Source organism: Aythya marila (genome assembly GCF_965140915.1).
Source record: "Aythya marila genome assembly, chromosome: 1".
NCBI lineage: Eukaryota > Metazoa > Chordata > Aves > Anseriformes > Anatidae > Aythya > Aythya marila.
The window spans coordinates 120,963,670-120,985,626 of NC_139042.1; positions in this window are offsets into that span (position 1 = coordinate 120,963,670).

Here is a 21,957-nt window from a genome sequence, read left to right on the forward strand (position 1 = left end):
GTGAAGGGAATATAGAGAGGGGAAGGCAGCGCCCGTGAGATATGAAGTTTGGGACACAGGTGAGAGAAAGCAAGAATCAGTCAGCAGTGACAGGCCGCCAAAGGCAGCCTCTGAGGCCTGCTCTCGCCTTGCTCCGCCAGCCCCGGGTCTGCTGTTTGCCATCCCAAAGCAGGCTTGGCACCCCTAAAAATTTGGTCTCATGCTGGGTCCTGCTTTCTTTCTCCCTTCCACACCTTGAAATGAGGAAAACCTATTGTCTATCACAAGTACTATATACAATACTCATTCTCACTATATATGTATTAGAGATAAGAAAGGCAGATGGTACAGGCAAAAAATGAATCCATTTAGTGGAGAGCCAGGAGATCCACATTTTTTTTTTTGCTAGTGCTGTCAGAGGATCTCGGCATAAACACGGATGAATCACCATGAAGGCAGTTTTCTGAAGCAACTCACACTTTCTGGTGCCTTGGACTGATGCTAAATTTTTTGGAGGAGCTGGAAATGGCAGTCTGAAACCCTGACATGGCAGGAACTGTGGATGCTCAGCTCCCTTGGATGTCAAGCGGCGATGAACCCGACTGATAACGTGGGTCACTCCACCGACAGGGGTGGGACAGAGATGAAGGGATTAATGGGTAAGAGTTTGGAGCTGCCACCATGCCCCTGGGGGCAGCGGCAGCACAAAGGCATCTCTTGGCAGGGCAGGCTATTAGGAAAGCGGTCGTATGGTGGCCCTATACTTCCTGATCCTAATGCCAGTGTTCCCATGTAAAGAGCTGGTGTTTCCAACCCCGCTGCGCTCCCCTGTCCCCTTCTGTTTGTCCCTGTGCCAGAGCATGTCCGGGGCACAAAGAGGGGCTCCAACAAGAGCTCCCAGCAACAACAGATAATGATGGGAGCTCTCAGAGGGCTTGGCAGCAGCCTTTCTGAAAACTTCCTTGGGGACTTCCTGGGATCTTATTGTCCCGATCTGCCCTCTCCTTTTTAATAATGCAATTAACGTTGCTGAGGCGCAGGTCATTTGGGGTAACTTATGATCTCTTTCACTGCCAAGGAACAAGAGTCTATCAGCAACGGGCCTCCTGCTGACCAGCCCTTCAGGACTTTTGAACAAAAAGGATTTTTCTGTGCTTCCCCCAACACTGTCTGGAGGCAGCACGGCTGGTTGGGAGGAAGTTGGAACTGTTTGGCTGGGTGCACATGGGGTCTGCAGATGCTGCTCGGTCCATACAAAAGATCTCAGAGAAAGGGCACTGTCCTGCTGGACAGCTTTGTCACTGAATCAATGATCCCAAAATGAACCGAGTAGCCATAGGCATGAGGAGAAACGCTTTCTCTCCGATCCCATCTACTCCTTTTATGCAGCAATTATCCCTGAGAACCACTTCTGTCTTTACAAAAAGACTGGCATGACAAAGAGCTCAGACAGCATCTTGGGGCAGGATGGACATTCAGCAGGCCTGGTGAATTTTCCCTTTAGTAGGGAATTGTAAACTGACTTAATTCTGGAAACGTGCCACTTTACAATATCCTTCCTGCCATGCTTGTGGGTCCAGTCTAATGGCCATGGGGCATCTTTAAGTCATTTTTGTGGTCTCTGAACCTCCAAAAAATGTACAGGTGGCTTCCCTTCCCCGTTCGCTAGCACAGGGAAGCAGAAGCACCTGTACTGCCACATCTCCCTGCATCCCCCCCATCCAAAACAAGTCCTTAACGAATGGCTGAGATTTGCATAGGTAAAGAGCTTATACTCTCCTGCTTTGCTGATTAAAATGCTGCTTCAGTTTGAGGTGTAGACCTCGGCAGAGCACTTTAACCCCTGATGGTAAATGCAGGTCCTTGTTTAAATTAAACCTCAGCTCTTTCACACAGAGATGAGGGAATCTACATTAGTTCTTGTGCGGTACCAATGCCCTGAAGAAGAGATATGCCACATTCAACCAGCGATCCTACCAACTTATTTCCAGGTGAGCCCCTTCTCCAAAAGGAGGGTTGTTTGTAGATGGATTTTAAACTAGATTCAGCCACACTCGTTTCCTGGCAAGTCTCTGGGGTTTGTCCTGTGAAGATGCCCACTCTGATACCCTCTGGAAAAACATCTTCTCTCATCTCTTGACTGCCTTAGAGCACAACAGCCACTTTGCCTTCACATTGGGTTTTCCCTGGAGAAACCTGGATGTATGTAGACTGTAGACATAGAGGGAGATGATTGGGTCAGGATTGAGGAACAATACTCAAGTAAAAAACAAATAAATGAAAATAAAATAAAAAAAATAAGAACAAAAAGCTGTGTTTTTTTTTTTGTTTGTTTGTTTGTTTTTTGCTTTCTTCTAAGTCAGCCTTCTACCTCACATGATTGAGTCTCTCCAGAGGATGAGCTGGCACATCCCTTCTTAGCCAGACCCAGTCAGCTACCCTACCCTGGCCTCATACCGCACAAAACCATACAGTTCATACAGTCTGAATCATACTCCAACACCCGGACAGCAGCACAGGAACACCTCCTGAGCCTAGACCCCTCTGACTGCCAGAAGCAGCTTTCAGCATGGCAGGGAGAAGCTGACAAAGCTTCAGCAGGAGGGGTCTGCCCAGTTTGAATTAAAACTAGTCTGCCACCTCTGCTCAAGCGCATCCCAGCTCACCAGATCGGAGCAGCAAGCTCTGGTTTAGTTTGGAAACTCCTGCCTCCTTTAGTAGCAGCAGCAAGCTGTCTGCAGCGTTTCCAGCTACTTGGCCATGTGCTCGCAGCACAGGGAAAAATTCATCTTGGTTGAAAGATTGGGGTATAGGAAGCAGAGTGGCGTGTCCCGAGTGTCCTCCCCTCAACTCGTTGTGGCAGGAGGAGGGGATGGTCGTGTTCAGAGAGAAGCAGCCTGAATGACTGATTGCATCCATGCCACAGAAAGATGCTGATGAGAAAAAACCAAGCTCCTGCCTGTCATATTTTCAAACCCCCCAGACGCTGGCTCAGAGCCTTGCCTGTCGCTTTCCTTAAGCCTCTGTTGAGGACGAAGAGTGAAGATCTCGGAGACAGTGTTTAGTGTCAGAGACAGTTCGGCGAGAGACAATTTTTCACCCTGTTAAATCCCTCTGCAGAATATTATCTGCTGGTTTTCCCTCTTTTTTTTACTATTTTCTTATGATTATCTCCTGCTGTTTCTGTCCTCAGCAGCCAAATAAATAAATAGCAGTATAGCTGTCAGCAGCTTTAGCTGAGTAAGAAGCCTCTGCAGGCAGCCTTGGTGGGCAAAACCCCACCCCTAGCCCTCAGCACCACTGCCAGATAATACCCTGCTGCATCCAGGCAGCATCAAGGTGCTGAGACAGGCGGGCTTAATGCCAAGCAGGGAGTGGGAAGGGGCTGAGGGAGCAGCCTCTCACCTCTCTGCCCATCCTTTGCCCTGCAGGCAGGGACATGTCACTGCCTCACCTGTAAAAGATGATGATGATGGTAATGACACTAACACCAACCTAGCGGGGGGGATGACTGCGAGCATTTAACCTCCTCACCTGTGCTTGTAGCATGTTTGTATCAGCATCCCACGGCACAAAGGGGAAAAACAGCCTCAGAGAGTTGAAGGGATTTCCACGGGGTCACAAAGCCAGTCTGTGGCAGAGCCAGGAAAAAAACTCAGGGAATTTGATAGCCAGGCAGTAATATCTTTTCCATTAAACAATTCTGCCCTTTTAAAAAAAAAAAAATGCACTTCTCTCTCTCATGTATGTATGCTCTTTACCTGCTTCCCTACTCTTTCTGGGTTTATCAGAGGGGAATTACTCTTATGACAGTGGCATAGGTGTGCACAGCACTTCACATGCAAGTACAAAGCCAAGATGCCTGCGCAGGGGGGCTTAGAATATGGCCACTGCTTTCGCTTGTAGCTCACCATTTCCTTCTCAGACTCATTTTTCTGTGCTGCTCAGGGACTCTGGTCCCTTTGGGGCCATGTTTAATTCACCTCCTATGACTCTCTGAGATCCTTTGCAGGCAGGTAATAATCCTGTCTTTTTCATGAGCTCTTCAGTGCTCAGGTGGCTGCTTTTTTCTTTCGTATGTAGTTTTCTTTCTTCTCCTTCCTCCTCATTAGATAAAGCTCTTCCTTTACTCCAGCCTCCATCTTTGGTCTTGCTCTCTCATTGCCTTTTTCTCCTTCTGCGCTTTCAACAGCTTTTCCTCATTTTCTTTCTTTGAGCCCACTTCTCTTTGCCTTGACACAACCTGTTCTCTTCTATTTTATAGCAAGCTTCCTTACTTTAAATATCCTCCCCCTCCAAATGCCTAGCTCTGCCTGCACTTCCTTACCTTGCCTGCAGCACTGTTTGTTAGTCAAATGTTGATCTTACCAAATATACACCTTCCTTGGGATAGAAAGCGTGCTAAGAGCACAATGAACTCACTGCAAACTACGATGTGATACACCAAATTGACTCGTTTTTAACACAACCATTGGAACCTAAGTCCCAGGGCAGTGCACTAGCAACGCCAGCTGCTGCAACAGAGCTAGTTTCTGACAGGGTGAAGATATCTTAACCCAGCATTTGCTCATCTGATAAGCATGACCACTTGTAATTCCATTTTTAACCAAAAAAAATATATAGCATTTACTTCCTCCCTATTCTCCCACCGCCATGTAAATCCACAGGTCAAAGAAGCAAAGGAAGATGCAGAGACAAGTCTATATATACACCCATGCCATGAAAATGAAAACGTCTCACACTTCCAGCTCTCCTCTCGGTATCTCCCAGACTTCAAACTACAGTGCTGATGGAAACAAAGGAAAATCTGTTTGCTTGAGGAGAGAGGGATTTTTTTTACCTTTTTTTTATTTTATTTTTTTATGTGGATGGTGTGACTTCAGCTAGCAAAGAAGTGCCAACCCACTCCCAGCTGTCGCAGGAACTGGCTTTTATCTGGCAACGCTTTGAGAACCCAAAGTTTTTTAAAGACATGAAAGCAGGAGCCTCGTGCCTTATCCTGCTTGCCGATTATGATCTCTTTCCTAGCACCAGAAAGTGTGAGGGTCGATGCAGGTTTTTCTGCACCCATTTCCAGGAATTTGTAGGAGCTCTGTAAGCCTGATACAATCTTCTTCAACCACTGCTCTCCCTCTATTAGCCATCACACCTACTCCCAAGGATTTTCTCGTAATTAGATAAAAACTCACACATGATCCTCAGAAGAGAGACAAAGCTAGCCCTCTCAAAATTGGAGATCACAACACTTTCACACTCCCTACATCCATTGAACGGGTCAGGAGGGGCTGAGCCCTCTCTCCTCTACCCCAAAGACATCTCTCCTTACCAGAGGAGAGCACGAGCCCATCCCCACCCTGTTATCTCCCTGTATGTTGTGCAGAGGCAAGGGGTAATGCTCTCTCCTCGGCTGCAACCAGCAGGAGCTTCTAGAGCCTTAGAGATAAAAATAATTTTGACAGGGATTAAATCAAGAGTACTTAGGGTGCAGACAGGCTGTCCAAAGACAACACGACCATTGCTCAGCCTGCATTGTCTTCCCCCCAAGGACCATCAAAACAAAATTATTATTGCAATCTCAGTACCTAAAGTCTGGACAAACATGCCCTAGGATCAAAACTTTATGGCCTGTCACCTCATGGGAGCTTGGCAGCCTTCTCTCAACCTTTGCCGTGCCTTAAAGCCTAGACCCGTATGACTTTATGCTGACCTCTCCGAGACTCCCTCACCCCCTCACCAGACTAATGTTATATCTTGGGTGACCAAAGGAAAGTGATAAAGGAGCAAGGCAGGAGCACAACACCAATGTGGATATGGATGGAGAAGGAGAAGGAGAGCACCCCGAGGGGAAGCCATGGGTCATGCACACAAGCAGTGGTGCCACGGGCAGCAAAGCGCAGAGGGAGCTCTGCGAGCAGCAGCCAGAGCCCAATTAACAACCCGCCCGCTGGCACCGAGCTGGGAAACTGGGCAGGAGCCCAGGCAGCAGAGGGGAACTGTGCTCCGGGGTGAGCCAGGCGTCAGGGGAAAAGGCAGCTGCTTCGGGCAGCCTCCACCTCGCAGCCCTTGAGTTCTCAGCTGTCCTTCACCCTCCCGCAGGAGCTGGCGTTGGAGCAGGAGGGTCTCCACAAGCAGAATATGCATGACAGCAGGATAAAATAGCAGCAGCACAGCGTGTTCACTGTGTTGGTGTGAGTACAGATCTGCTGGGGCACTGGGTGACTTGATAAGGGAAAGGGAGAATGCACGTTGGGACCAAGAAGGTGCCATCGTGCCCAGTCCTGTGTGAGCTCAGAGCAAAACTGCAGTCTCTGCTGTAGTTGTCATACAAGGCACAAGACGAGGGGCAGGTGCTGAACCCCACAAAGGAAGCAAAGGAGTTACCAGGCTACAGCAAAGCTGCTTGCATCCTGGAGTAGCAGCAAATAGCAAAACTTTTCTAGGGACACCCTTTTCCTAGCATGCTGCTGCTAATTTTCCTGATCCATGCTTCCCAATTACCAAAACAGACGGAGTGGGAAACTTTAGTACACACCTGCATTTCCTCTTAACTCAGTTTCTGTCATGGAGCAGCTCAGGAGCGGGTTTTACCCGTGTTCTCTGCAAAGCTTTCACACTGAAAGAGCACTGCTGAGCACCTCTCGCTACAGGAAAACCAACGTTAAACCACCGCCGAAGAGCTGGGATGTGCCTTGTTCACATAACACCTTCGCCGACATCAGTGAGAACATTGCAGGAGTGCAGCGAGCAGCCTCAGCCCCTACACACAGGAATACAACTGCCACCCTTGTGAAGCTACAGCTAGAGGGGAATTGAGCTGTTCCCTTCCACTGCACTGTCGAATGTAATTTACTCCTTGGCATTGTGTGATCAAGCAGAGGACGGGCAATAACATACACAGCAGCTTCTCCCAGAGAATGGCAACCTCACCTCTTCAGCTTTTAACTGAGCCTGACTGCGACTTCAGCCTCGTATTTGTACCTCTGCTGCAGCTCTCCTATCCCCAGCACTCGTGGTGGGGAGACAGAGAAGGCAGCAAGGGTCTCTGCTACAAACCAGGGAAAATCAGCATGCCGGTTAAGGCAAAATCCCGAGGCTTTCCCCTGGAGGAGTAAAAGCTGTTTAGAGCAGCGTGTAAATTCACGGCAAGAAGCAATAAAGGTGAGTTTTATACATTCCCATTATTGCCTGTACGTCTTTGCAATAATGTTTATTGACATGTTTGAGCGGAGCACAAGCTGCAGTTCAGTTCAACTGCCTGTGAAAATGGGACATTTGTCAAGAAACAAACCTTACGGATCTTTGCGGCTCCCTTCTTCCCAGGTATCAGGTGGGGAACACTGGGAAGGGTATTCCCAGGAAGAGCACTAGGGAAGAGCTATCCGTGGAGATGCTCGGGGTGCCTTGCCTAGCAATCCCCGAGGAGCAGAAGAGGGAGAGGGAAAGCTCAGAAGGTTAATGGGGAGCGTCTTGCTTTGCATTGACACTCAGGCACAGCCTAAAAGTATGCATGCACATCAATTACAGAATCCCTATGAGGCACAATAAAATTAACCTTGCGTGGCCACGGAGATATACTACAAACGTGTCTCGTCGAAGGTGTTTGGCATGGCTTTAGCCAAGGCACCCTTTAAGAGCTTCATCGTGGCTTGCGCTGGCACACAGAAGTGCCCTTGCTCCTCCTTTCCACCAGGCCCTGTTCTGGGAGGTGAGGAGCCTCTTCCAGCTCTTCTGAATTTTAAAGATCCCTAAAGACATGCAGCACATTTAAAATTCATTAAATGCAAAAGACATTCTTCTTCAGGAGTTATCATGTTGGAACTGAGTGTCCCAGATTTCGAAAAGGCTTGGCCTGAGCTCCTACTTTGGTCCAGTACAGGCACCGAAATGCCATCAGTCACGTCACGCCAAAACTTCTGCATTTGACTCCCTGTGCTGAGCTTTAAACAGCTGGCGATTTCTAACCCATCTCGCTCCGTGCTTCTGCTTCAGGCACACTTCACCTCTCATCACCCTTTTTACACTAAAAACTCATCGAGGCTACCGCGTCGTTCATCCACTTTACTCCCTGCTCTGCAGCCCCCTGTCCCCTACCCGTGTCCCAGCACTGGGCTCCCCACACCAGCCCTGCTCGCTCCTGAGTGGCAATTATTCCAGTCATTTTGTCCTCCCCACGTTTCACTCGTTACCAGACGAACGAGCCCTAACCTTACGGACCCCTCCCTCCCCAGTATCCTGCCGTGTCACTTTTCATTAAGCTTCATAAACCTTGCGAGTGACAATTCTCTCTGCATTCATTGCTGCACCAGCCCGGGGAATAGGAATGGCCTCTGGTTAACATCGCATCACCGCTGTGTCTCTGTTTTTGTGCATGTTGATCAGAAATTACCTGGCTTAGAGAAAGTAATTTAGTGATAAATGATTGCCCGTTCGGAGGTAGCGAGTTTCAGCCAGGGCTGCCAGGTATTAATCTATTTGTCAATCCTTTCAGATCTTCTGGGCTGATGAGCAGTGGTACAGCCCAGGCACGAGAGCAGCTCACGGCTCTCAGACGTGAAGCCCCCTCCTCCGAGGACAGCTGACAGAGCGGAGAACTTATTTCACGTCTTTTCAGCTGCCTTGCCAAGGTGCTCTAGGAGCAAGGAGGACCAACCGGGAGGGATTGGCGAGGGCCACAGTTCCAGCTTGGACCTTCAAAGGGGCTTTTGAACAGAGTTTAAAGCCAGGAAGAGCATATATTTAAGTCTCAAAAGTGCCTGGGAGTGTCTAGATGAAAGACTGAGTGGAAACAAGCCAATTCATAAAAAAAAAAAAGCCCAAACCTTTCCTTGAACTTTCCACAGGAGCACTCCCACGATTAAATTTCTGGCCATAAAGGGCCACAAGCAAGCAGCTGGCTTCCTCACCTGGACATACAACTCTCAAGATCCAGCTCCTCATCTGCAATAGCAGCCTGAAGCTCGGGTCTCCAGCCCTTTCTAAGCACTGCCATCTCTCTTTGGTCTGACAACGCACAGCTTACAAGGAGGAGGAGGTTTATGCCTCTTCTGTGCCCGCTGACGATTCTCCCAGACTGAGGAATGGGAACTCAGGAAAAAATAACAGCGTCTTTCAAACGCCAGGACAAAGAACGTAACTCTCAGGCTGTTTTGGGGCCACGGCATAAAATCTGAGCAATTCACCCGAGCCTGCCTGCCTGCAGAACACACGAGGTTTAAGTAAGAATTGACACACACCTCACGGGGCGAGTTGTATTTCTCCAGCTAACAGAGGAGCTACCAGAAACCTTAAGTGTGAGTCTGAAATCTACATGCAAATACTTCCCAATTTCTACAGCACATCACTCGATAAGTGGACCCAACTTTCACATTTGAGGTTCCCAGACCCGGAGAGGTCAAGGCATACATCAAAATTTGAAATTTACAGCCTGCTTTCACCATGCCAGCCAGAACTCAAATTTTGGAAGTGATTTCTTGGTCTTGTTCTGGGTTTAGCGTGTTGTCATGGGATGCGAGAAAAACTCTGAGCTTTTAACACCGCCCTATGGAGAAGCTTTAAGAGAAATACCTGAGCTATTCCTGAGTCCTGACAGTTAATTGCACTCCGAGGGTGGCCTTGGTGCAAACTCCTTTCTAAAGGATCGGAACAACCTGACAGTGCTTCCAAACACTGTGTTAAGGTGCCCTGGAGAAAAACGCTGCTTCGTCTGTGACAGAAAGCTTTCGTCCCCTTTTGGGTGGTGTGAAAGGTCTGCACCTTCCCTTTTCCCCCACTCCCTGCTGATATTCATGAAGATGGGGAAAAAAATAAAGCTTCCCTTTGGGAAAAACAGAGAGATGACCTGCTTTAAACTGGGGAAAGAAGGGCTGAGGAGGCAGCACTCTTGATGCATGCTCATCCTCTGAACCTCGGCTGTGGGCAGGGGCTTCCCACGTGTGCCCAGTCGAGATGCCTGCAGGTGCCAGGGCATCCCCGGGAGCTCGGGCACATTCCCACACCTCGGGGGTGCCCCGGAGAGCCTCTCCCCCTGCCTCCGAGCCGCCGGGTTTACAAGGCTCTAATTCCCAGCTACAAGCGCCGCACTCCATGCCAAGGAAGCAGCGGCGCGTGCTGTCATTCACGCGGCTGGAAGGCCCGCTCCTGCCAGCGTTTACAGCTCTCGTGCCAGCTGCTCGGCACTGGGAACAGATGGCGGGATGGCACACCTGACAGGGAGCAGACCTTCCAAGGACGAAGGGGGAGGAAGAGTTTGCACGTGGCAGGGCCGGCCCCGTTCTCCGGCCACGCCACCGTGGAGCCAACGCGCCCACCCCTCCCGCTCGTCCCCATGCCCCAAGATGAGATTTTCACACCGAGGTGAAGCTGGACAGGTGTCGTTGGTACCTCTAAATCTGCACGCTTCTCCCTGCTCAGCCAATATGCCCTTTGTTTAAGCTAATTACCACGCACATTGAGCTAATTATCAAGCGAAATCCCAACTCAGCCGCTCCCGCGAGGACGTAAAAGCATTTTCTTCAGGAGGGCTCAGCTACTTTAAACTCACTCCACTCCCCAGAAACGGCGGTGCAGGAAAAGGTGTCAGCACTGTGGTCAAGGGCATTTCTTCCCTGGTCTCAGTCTCTCCCAAAAAGAGATGACCACAGAGGACGAGCTGTAGGAGCAACCCCAGTTCCAGCTCCTCGTCTTCCCTGCTCTCCCAGATGAAGTTACCAAAAGGAATGGGTACAGGCGAACATCACAGAGTGCATGAGATATAAACCAGCGATTACATCGCACACAATCCATCCTGAAGAACTGATATGTGAGCACACATACATTTAAATATTTGAAAAACATCTTTTACAATGAATTTCAAAATGACTTACAATCCAAGTCAGAGAAAAATGCCCTTACTTCTCCCTATCTCCCTTTTCTCATTACAGAGATAAATCCCAGTTGTGTCTCTCAGCTGCACAGGGAGACTGAAGAATATATATATATATATATATAAAAAAAACATATATGTGTGTTTGTGCGTGCATATGTATAAAATATACAATAGTAATAAGCTCAGCAATTGTAAGGGAGGCTTGCTGCCAGTCTGGGAGATGAGAAGCGCTGGGTACTCGCTGCTGCCTCTCTCTTCCCATCTGTGAAGTGGGTGGGGAAAGCCACCAGGTAGCAGCCGGGCATGTTTGTGCTGCGGAGGAGAAAGTGAGAGGAAGGTAGGAGGAAGGAGTGGGAAGGACGGGCACACACACCTAGCAGTAGTGCTTGTGGCCCAGCAACGCGGCCAACGCCGAGCCTGCAAGCCCAGTGGTGCACCTACCCTGAGATTTTAAATCATGCCAATTACGGCCCCCTTCCTGTCGCATTCTTATTTCCCAATGAGAACTGAAATGAGCCATGACTGCGGAAGCACTGCCTTGTTTGTTTTTGTTTTGTTTCTTTCATCAAAAAGCCTCCAGCTACCACGCAGCTCCATCAGGGGACTTGGACGCACCGCTGCCACCAGAGCCATGCTGCTCTGCACATCATCGAGAGGCTGTGGCTGGTGGGGAGCAGTGCACGCTCACATACATCACAAGGGAGGGATGCTGCTCTTTCAGCAAGGCTGCTCCACCTCTGTCCCAACCCTGGTCAAACCAAAAGCATACAAACTGCACAGCTCAGTCTCAGCGCACTTCTCTCTTCCCTGCGACTACGATTCATCAGCTCTGTATTTGCATACAGTTAATTTTGGAACCTCTCTCTTGGTTTCCAAGTTTGTTTCCCTACATAAATAGATATTCAATCATAGGTGTTGACCTGCGTGCCTTCACTGTGGACCTGGGAGCACCACACTACGTGACAGCATCTCGGTACAAAACACCTTTCCCTGGAACAAAGCAGGGTGTCCCACCTACATGAGGCTGAATAATCCTGACTGTACTCCAGTAAACATTCATGTCCCTGAATCATGCAAACATCATCAATCAGTTTCCTGGAAAACAGAAAGGATTTCCAAACAATACGAAAAGTTCATTTCGCCCCTTCTTTTTGTCATGCGATGAGCCTCCAGGGTGGATGCAAGCCATATTTTCAAGGCTTGCTCCGCCACCAAACACACAAAAAGTTGAGAGCAATTTGCATTCAGAAGCAGAGGCAGCTGGTAAAGCACAAATTATCACCGAGACACACAATAAAAAATTCCAGTTGGTAAAGTTGCTGCTGCCTTCAGTGTACAAACTGGGCGAAAGATGCAGCCCTGTGAAGTGGCTTGCACCAAGTGTCACAACAAATAAGGAGGACAGTGAGGAACAGAGTTATGTCTCTTGACCCACACAAACGCCTCCCCCACCAGACCATGCTGTCGCCGTGCAGGCACTCTCAGGACCCTGTGCACCCAAGTGAAAAGTATCTCTGTTGTTTTTTAAACCTTACACACGTTGGATGCCAGGATTTTGTAGCTGTGCTAGCCACACGGGTAGAGCGCATTCCTCTCCTCCCAGAGATGCAATGCTGTGTTTACAGAGCTGTACCTGTTTCCACTCATGCTCCTAGCAATGAAGTACAGTGTTTGTGCAGTTATAAGCGCGTGCTAAGGCTGCTACACGTGCAGGATGCCACTCTGTGCCCAGTATTGTGTCCTCGATAGCTAATCAGAGTCCTTTGCCCTGGCTATGTCTCTTACCATTCGGGTTTTGTACTGAGTGACAGATGCATGCACTTCTCCTCAGCCGTGACTTCTGAGCGTAGCAGCGCCTGCATGGACCTAGGTGTTGAACAAATGCCCGGCCAGCTGTAATGTTACTTTAAATGCAAGTTTGTGTCTTGGCTCTGGGAACAAGCCTGAGAGATGCAGCTGAAACGAACGCAGTCGCTCCGAGTACAGGATCTGCATAAATCACTGTCCAGTATACTCATTCCTATTGACAGATTAATTCCTTTCTCGGGTTTTGCTTAAAAGTGTACCGCTGCATACTAATAACCGTCCCCAGAGCTGCAGTAATGTCACTCAAGGCGGGGTGGGAGTTGCATGGAGGGAATGATCTACAGAGATTTTGATGGGAGAAGCTCCCAGCCTCTCCAGATCCCCTTGCTGGCAGCGGTGGGTGGCAGGAGCCACCTCCGCACCTCGCGAGTGGATGAGATTACCTGAGCCTCTCAATAACAGCAGCGCTGGAAGGAACACTGCAGAGCTACTCGACCCGGAAGAAAACCTCTCTAAGTCTGCCTGAGTAAAGTTGGAAACAGCAAGGCAAGTCCTCATCTTCCCATAAAGCCAGCTGCGAATGTAACACAGCAAGGGCACTGGCCTGAGAGGCAGGGCAGGCAGCAGAGCGGGGAATTTCTGTAATGTTTCCCAGCTCCAGCTGACTCCTCGGTGCATTTTCTTCTTTGCACCTGAAAGAAATGAATTCTAAGATATTTTCACTTAATCAAGTCCCCTAGCCGAGGTGTCAGGCACAGAGAAATCTCGTGTCACTCCGATGCTTCCCAGCACGCGCCCGCTGCAGCGAGGAGCGGAGGGCAAAGGGATTAGAGAATTAAGCGGTACCCGAACAGCAGCCGGAGAGTGGCCGAGATTTACCTGTCACTTGGAAGAAAACTCCATTTCGTTGCGTGATTTACTGAGAGTGAAAGCTAAAGTGCTGGGGCCTGGCTAAGTCCTGGGCTGTATAAGCAGGCTGAACCTTTCTGCAGGCATGGCAGAGCAGCCACACTGATCCATCGGGTCAGCAGTGGGTGCAGGCTCCGATCAGACCTCATCACTGCCTGTCAGTTACCTCGGGGGACAGAGGACCGGCTCCATCCTTCCTCTAAGGACCACAGCAGAGCGTGCCAGGAGTCAGGACAACGGCACCAGCCCTGCAGGGCTGGGAAGGTGGCTTCTGGCCTCTGTGATGTTCGCGTAACGCCAGCAAGTCTGAAGGGAAATGTTTGTTTATGCTGCGGGGTGCCCGCTCTGTTTTTATTGAGGACAACGTTGACATCGGCCTGGCAGGGTCTCGCCCAGATCGGGATGCAGTGTGACGGCAGAGAAGTCCCAGCCAGCACCGTGCTCCTCCCTGCCCCAGCCTTTAGAGCAGGCTGCTGGCACCAGGCTCCGCCAGCACCGGCAGGGCCGTGGGACTCGGTGGTGCTGTGTCTGCCCCTGCCAGTGACAAATGAGTCTTCGGGCAAAAGCTGTTCCTGCCTTTACACCTCCTCCAGCACAAACCTTTTTTTCCCCCAAAAAAATTTGGCCTCTATCACTCCTAACTCTCTTCTCCACTCGCTCACGTAAAGATGTGACTAAATGCCGTTGGGACAAAGCCCTCGGAAATCACATCTTGCTCTTTCATTTTCAGCGCACACCTTTTTCCTCTTCCATCCCAACAGACTTTCCGTCTCTCCCTGAGATACCACCTGCCTCCTCCTCCTCCGTCTGCTGCTTTTCCCCTCCCAGGCTGCGTGCTGGCTGAGGCGAGCTACCCAGAATGAATTCCTGGTACCTTCGTCAGAAACGATCGCAGCCCCTTCCTTACATTTCGATGCGGATTTCTCCCTGCCTTTTGGGTCGCGGTGCCTTCCGTGTCACGCTGCTCTCCCGCCAGAACTGAGAGCTCAGAAGGGCGAGCGACGAGCTCCTGCCAAAATGTGCGAGGCAGCAACTTCGCAGATATAAAAGGGAGCGTCTGAGAGGAAATCTGGAGTCTGCAGCTGGCTGTCTCTCTCTAGCTAGAGGAACAAAACTCCAGAACTGGATGGCTCTCAACTTTGAGAAAATGCTACTGCTCTTGGTTGTATTTCAGGCTGGGAAAAAAAAAAAAAAAAAAAAAAAAAAAACGAAACAGAGCACCTTTAAAAGCCAGGTGGACTGGAAGACAGATTAATCCCCAAGCGTCATGAATCAATGCAACAGGGTTTCGTACTGCAGCAACAACCTCAGGCCCCAGAGATATTCTTGGGTTTTTCAGCCAGCAGCCAGCTTTGTACCTATTGATTGTGGCCTATCATAAACCCAACTGCACCTCAGTGACAGCAAGGGCCTTTCCCCTGCCCTGCTTCAGGGACAGCGCTGCCTTCAAGCCTTGCACAGCTGAGTCCTCACACCACTTGTAGTCCGTATTATAAATGGACCCGAGGCTGACACAGGCACAATCTGGTACACCCAGTATTCTGCTGCTAAGCAAAGACTCTCCAGGTAGTTTTGATGCCCGGCGAGCTCCCCATCTCCTAACACTCCAGCCCCCCCACCAGCCTCTCTGCTTTCTTCCATGCAGGCTAAACCTTTGCCAACCTTAAAACCCATCAATGCACAATTACCTTTGTTCTCTCTCTGCTTTTCAGTGCCTTCTCCCTCAGTTTCTTCCACTGGCCTTTTCCCTTCTCCTCACTTCATCTGCCTGCACGCTGCCTACGCTCGCACGTACCTTTCCCCCCGCGATACCTCTCTCTGCTACCAGGCTCTTCGCTCAGCCTTTTGCTTTTTTCATTTCCCTAATCTACCCTGAATTGCCTTTTCTTTGTCATTTTTAAGTAAAATTAAGACTACCCATGAATATAAGTGGAAAGTACCTCCCTGAATATTTTTAAATCTTCCAGAACAAGCCCCAAGGCTCAGTCAAAGCCTATTTCCCTAGAAATAGCTACACAAAAGGCCTGTGCCAGTTACAGACACAGTTAGTTCTTCACACACACGCGCACCAGGAGGTATTTGTCTGTTCTACTTTATCTCCAAACAGTGGCACTGAAATACCATTCAGATTCCCTTCCTTGTCCTTCCTTGGATCAGCGCGATGCAGAGCAGAAGGGTAAACACAGATTAACCGCTTTACAGCACTTCTGATTTGGCCAGTGTAGGGCTTCTCTATGTACATCCACTTCTCTGATATGCCCAGCAATGCATAATTTATCTTATTTACACTGCAAGTAGCCTCCTGAGACCTCCCAGTTTAGATACGGATTCATACCCTGCTTCTCCAGAAGTGAGACAAGGACACGGCGCTGGGGAGGAGGGTCTGGATGATCACCTTATTTGAGTGCAAAGTTATTCAACCGAGCATGACCAAACTTGATATTTCTGCCTCAGCCTCTGTCTGCAAGCAACCTGAAAATCAAGGAGGTAAGCCTGGCCCTAGCCTGGTTCCACAAAATAGAGGAGAAGGCCAAATGTGGCACCTCTCTTGAAAAACAAGAGGGAATTATAAAGCTGAGAGCTTAGCTTTGGTTCCCATGACCCCACTGGGACAAACAAGCAGACTGCTTTTAAGCCCCTGCAAGATAACAAGCAGATGAGTAACAGGCAACGTGGACTTGTCAGGGAACATCACGTCAAACCAATCTAATTTTCTTCAGTGGAAGGGTAACAGGTCTTGTGGAGAGCAGAGAAGCAGTTCTGTCATCCATCTTGACCTTAGTAAGCTTTCAGCCACCCTCTCTCACGATATTCTTATGGGCAAGCTCAGAAAAGATGGTCTAGATGAATGCGCAGCAGCTAGAAAACCTGTTGAAAGCAGTACTCACAAAGTAGTTACCGAGGGTTCACTGTCAAAAGGCAAGGATACACCAGCTGGGCTTCTGCGGGGATCTGCTTGCAGTCTGGTGATATTCAATATTTTCATTAACGACCAGGATAAAGCCTCTTTATTAAATTTGCAGGTGACAGCAAGCCGGGAAGGACTGCACACGGAAGACAGAAATGGAATTTCAAATGACCTAACCAGATCTGCCACACGAACTGATAAAAAGTTGCATCAAATTCTGTAAGGCCATATGCAAGGTATTGCACTTAGGTAGCAATAACAGCATCCGCAGACGTGGGATGGAAAACCACCGGGCAATCAGCAGGCTGGCAGAAAAGGGGGTTACGGAGGAGAGGGCAACAGTGGAACAAAAGCTTAACATGAATCGACACCGCCTTGCCATTAAGAAAAAAGCAAATGCCATGTAAGCATGTAACGGTGCAATCTGCAAAGCACAGAAACTAATCTTCTGCTTTAGCTGACACTAGTGTGAGTCAGCTGAAGCGCTGTGGCCACTTTGGGAGAATAAACCCCAATGAAATTGAGGTCCAGCTGGAGAGAAACCTGAGGAAGGCAACAGTAATAACTACAGGTCCAGAAACAGCAATTTCTAAGGGAGCTTGAATGCACTGGGGTTTTTTAGTTTTCAGAAGATGGAAGAAAAGAGGAGACATTAAAACAGTTTTCAAAGACTTCAAGGGTTTCAGCAAAAAGATAAGGGGACATTGTTCTTTAAATCCAAGGTGAATTCAACGAGGAGTGTGGGGCTTAAACTGCAGAAAGGGAGATTAAAGCTTGAAGTCACCTCTGAGATCTAGCGGTAAGGACGTTTAAGCACCAAGAAAGATTGCCTGAGGAGGTTGTAGAGTCTCCACCATTGCAAGATTTTATAGGGTAGGCAAGATAAATGCGTCAGGAAACACCTGTGATCCAGCCTCTAGGCAGTGGGCTGAATGAGATCCCCCGCTCAGGTTACTTTCAACAACCTCCTCCACTGGCTGTGGACCACATTCCAGCAGCCCCTAAATATTTCCCTGGTACACGCCTAGCTGTAGAGGAGCTGGGCAGACTGGGCTTTGAAGGTAAATCACAGGATGAGAGCAGGACAGCAGAGCATTTCTCAAAGCCTTTCTAACGCTAGTACTCAGGTCTCAAAATGGTGGGCATTACTGATTAGCTGAAAGGACGCCGGTGCCCTTTCTTTTCTAATAGTTCTGTGGTGGGAATATGAATGATTCTGCACTGCTGCATAAAAGGAAGAAATGCCAAGGAAAAAGAAGAATGGCTTGAGTCAGTCCAAAAGCATCGCACTGAGGAAAAAATTACCCCAAGCCAAACAAAACGAAGGCTTGGGGTGAAGGACCACTTAGCTCAGCGTGACATCCTGTGCATAATTCTCACCCAGAAAATGCAAGATGCCTCATCCCGCCTGCTTTTGCATCACCATGCAAAACAGCTGAAGATTAGTCCCCTGTAAACGTGCCCGCTTGTACATATGCATGCTTCCAGTGAAAAGAGCTACTGATTTGTGAGGCCACTTCCCTCTCTGATTTTCTGAATCTCTGCTGATTTCCTCTTGTGGAGCCCTCAGATGGCGTCCTCGCTGAAATGGAAGCTCAGTGCTCCCCTGGACCCTCACATGGTTAAGCACTTAGCAATGCTACAATGAGAAGCACCTTTTACAATTCAATTTGATCTTTCTCAAGGATTACTAGAAGCACCTACTCTCGCTGTAGTGAAATGTTAGGCTGCAATAAATGATTTCACCATAAGAGGTTTTAACTGTCATAGGCATCAAAATGGCTTTGCAATGGTTATGAGTAGATTTAACTCACCAGTTTGACAGTCCCATGTGCTCGGCAGCACACTGAGCGATTCAGAAATGATAGTGTACATATCTCCCCAGGGAACCCCAGCATGAAGACGCACAGACACTCAGAGCTCGCAGCCCCAGCCCCGCAAACGATGAGCCATCTCACCTCCTGGGCTGCGTTCGGGCAGGGAACAACCAGATTTTCTTTCAGGTCACATCGGTAGCATCAGCGAGCAAAGGCGTGGAGGATGATCATGCTTCACTTCTGGAGGTGTCATCCACCTGATGTTGCATTAGCGATCTACAAGGGGATTTTTATGCCACTTGCACAACTGTGGCGGTGGAGATAAGGAGCTAGGTGTGGCAGGAAACATTATCAGAGGAGGAGATGCACCACGCTCTTCTGATAGCAGACGAGGGCACAAACTAGCTGGCTCACACCTGTGTTACGAAGGGCAACACCTCCTACAGCACAGAACCCATAAGGTGATGCTGAGGTGTTGGGATGGGTCCTGAAAGTAAAGGAGCAGCTTTCCAACACACCAACCCCCTTAGCATAGTGCCTGGAATACGGAAAATGAAGGCTATCTGCTTTACGCAAGGTAAAAGGCTTGTGGCGAAGCTGGGTCAGTCTAAGCGTGGTGTCTGGAGCAGGTGCAGGCACTTGGCTGGCTTCCTCGGAGTGCAGCATTCACAACTAGAGGCAGGTTTTTCAGAAGAGCTGAGATCCTGTTCAGGCAACAAACCCAGTGCCCAGGTTTTCAAAACAGAGCTCCGTCATGCTGGGAGCGAGCATGTTCGAAAAGCAGGACCCGTAATGACAGGCACTAGAAGTCTTCCAAGACCACTACGCATCCTAAAACCCTGCGGGGGCAGCAGATTGTAAAACATCCCTGTGCTGATGCTACAAAAAAAACGATGCTGCAAAATTCCCCTTGCCCTCTCTGGGACACAAGACAGACTCCCAGACATCTAAGCAGCTGCCTTCACATATTCAAGCACTGTAACGTGCAGGTACTTCTACCTTAAAAAAAAATAAAATGCAATTCAGGTGTTTTGTAGAAAGACTTGAGAATGACAGGATGAAAATTTTAAGGGGAGGTTTTGAAAGCGAGCAATTAAAACACAAATTTCTTATTCCAAACAAATTTGAAATAAACATTCACTTAGCAGCAGAACTTCATTTTCTTCTGCCTGTGGACCTGTGACCAATCCCCCTGATGTTCCCAAACCCCCTCCCACTGACAGCGCCTACACCCAAAATGGCTAAAGTGGGAAAATCCAAAGTGCTCCCACTGCCAGCTGAATCATGAGCACACTGCGCAGAAGCCATGCAACACAACTGCTCTTCTGAGATTGTGACAAACGCTCTTTCATTTAGTAATTCTTCTGATACAACTTAGAGAATCTGTAACAAACACAGGGAACACACGCGAGCAAAGAAAAAGATGCCTGAGAAAGTGCCCGTGCAATTAACTTCCCTCTACACTAGGGTATACCCAGTGAAAGCAATCAGACCAACACAAGGTTGATGCATTTTCGAAAACAATGCAAATGCTAATAACTACAAATCATTTCACAAGCTTCTAGAAGCAGCACAGCCAGCCCCAACACAAATACTTGAGGAGGAGGAAAAAGAAACGCATGATTCCAGGAAAGTCAGATGGGAAACAAAGGAGGTCCCAAACTTGGTTTGGGTGATCTGTATATTAAAAAATATATATATAAAAAAATAAAAAACACAGAAACAGTACCAGTCCTGCCTTAACGGGTTACATCTGTGAGGTGAGGAGTGGTTTGACTGCAGAGTGCCTGAAGATTTCTACCAGCGACTGCTGACACGACAGACAGATGCCACGGACGGTTGCCTTGCTTCTTTTTGGAACAGCATCTCCTACTTTATAATAGGGAATGCAAAACTTCTGCTTGACTAGAATAACACACAGTTCCTTCCTAGGAAACCAGTTTGGTTTTCAAAGCTGCCTATGTTACAACTGACAAGCGCTTTAAATTGTGAGTCTCCTGAAGCGGTGAACTTAAAATAAATCTGCAGTACCGGTGAACTCGCTGTACGTCTGCAACCCATGACGAGAGAGGAATCCCAGACATGTTTCCCACTAGATCGCAACATTCAGCTTGACAGCTGATACTGCCTTGAAAATGATTGTACCTGCATCAGACACTATTAGGGCTCTCCTGACAATAAGCAGATTTATCTTGGAAAACTCCCAGGAAAAAAAAAAAAAAGTCCTGCTTTTCATGCCTTCCTAATTATTCCCAGTCATTACAAACACCCCATATTTCATGTTGTCTTCCACCTAAAAGTCCCAGGACCTTTGGTGACAGCTGTTGAATCAGTGCCAAAGCTCCCCCCCCAACTTCAGAGAGATCTTGATGAGACCATTTGTTAATGCGATTCCACAAACTTGCAAGGATTCTGCAAGAACACTGCAAAGGACATATGGAGAAGAGAAAGACTTGCACAAATGCATGTAAAACATTTCCACAATGTTCCAAGTTTTGGAATGTTAAAATGCATTGGAACATTAAAACACTTCCAAAATGTTTTAACATTTTTTATGCATACAGAAGCTTTGATCGAAATATGATAATGCAGGAACTAGGAGTGCATACTGCATGCCCCAGTAGGGGACTGCCAGTCTCCCCTTTCCAGAAGAGAAAATCTTCATGATTATTAGCTTCCAGTCCTGTGCTGTCAGAAGATATCAGAAGCTTAAATCTCCCATGGTCTCACGGCTGAATCTTCCCAGGAAACTTTTGGGGAATAAATACACATTAAGAGAAAAAGAGCATTAATTTGGCAGGCAGATGTGACCTCATTCTGCGCATGTATGGCTACCTGAAGTAGATCATGAGTCTGCAATTAGTATTTTTGATCCTGTCTGCTAGAAGAAAATGGACTCCTGAGATCCCTTCCAACCTTTCATTTTTTGCTATGCTAATATTGGATTGATTCCCAGGCAAGTGAATTACTGGATGCAATGCAGGTTAGACACTCCAGGGTACATAATGAATGGGTTTTTTATTATTATTTATATATATAAAGATGCGTGCGTGTGGCTTTGCAATTAGCTAATGGATTTAACTTCCATATACGTGCACACAACAGGGAAGAAGAGAGAGAGAGAGAGAGAGAGAGAGAGAGAGAGAGAGAGAAATCAAGCAAGGTTTGTGTCTGCACTCATAAATGCTTTCCATGTAGGAACGTCTCCTCTCTCTCTACCTGTGACAGAGATTTTACTGCCCCCAGCCCCAGTAAGGCACTTGGCACCTGCCTTCTAGGAAGCTGCAGGTTCATTTCAGGTGTGTGCTAGATTGTGCCATGTCCCCAGGGACCTGTGGAGAGGCTCTGGACAGTAATTCATTGTCTGAAAGTGTTTACTCTAGGAGGAAAACGCAGAACAACATGGAAAGAAAGGGTTTAGGGAAGAAAGGTAGAGAGACTGGGAAGAGAAATATGAGAGAGGTGAAGACACCTATTTCTTAACCCTCTGGTAGCCAAATGGTTGGGGCTTTTTCTATGTTCAAGCCAGCAAAGGTGGGATAATGCAGAACACAAGCAAATTTTTGTTCTTCCCCCTCCCTGGAGGAAGCTGCTGAAGTTGATGAGAATTACTCTGACCCTGCCGCAGCAGAACAAACCCTACAGTTGTGATTTACAACACAAGGCAGGCAGCA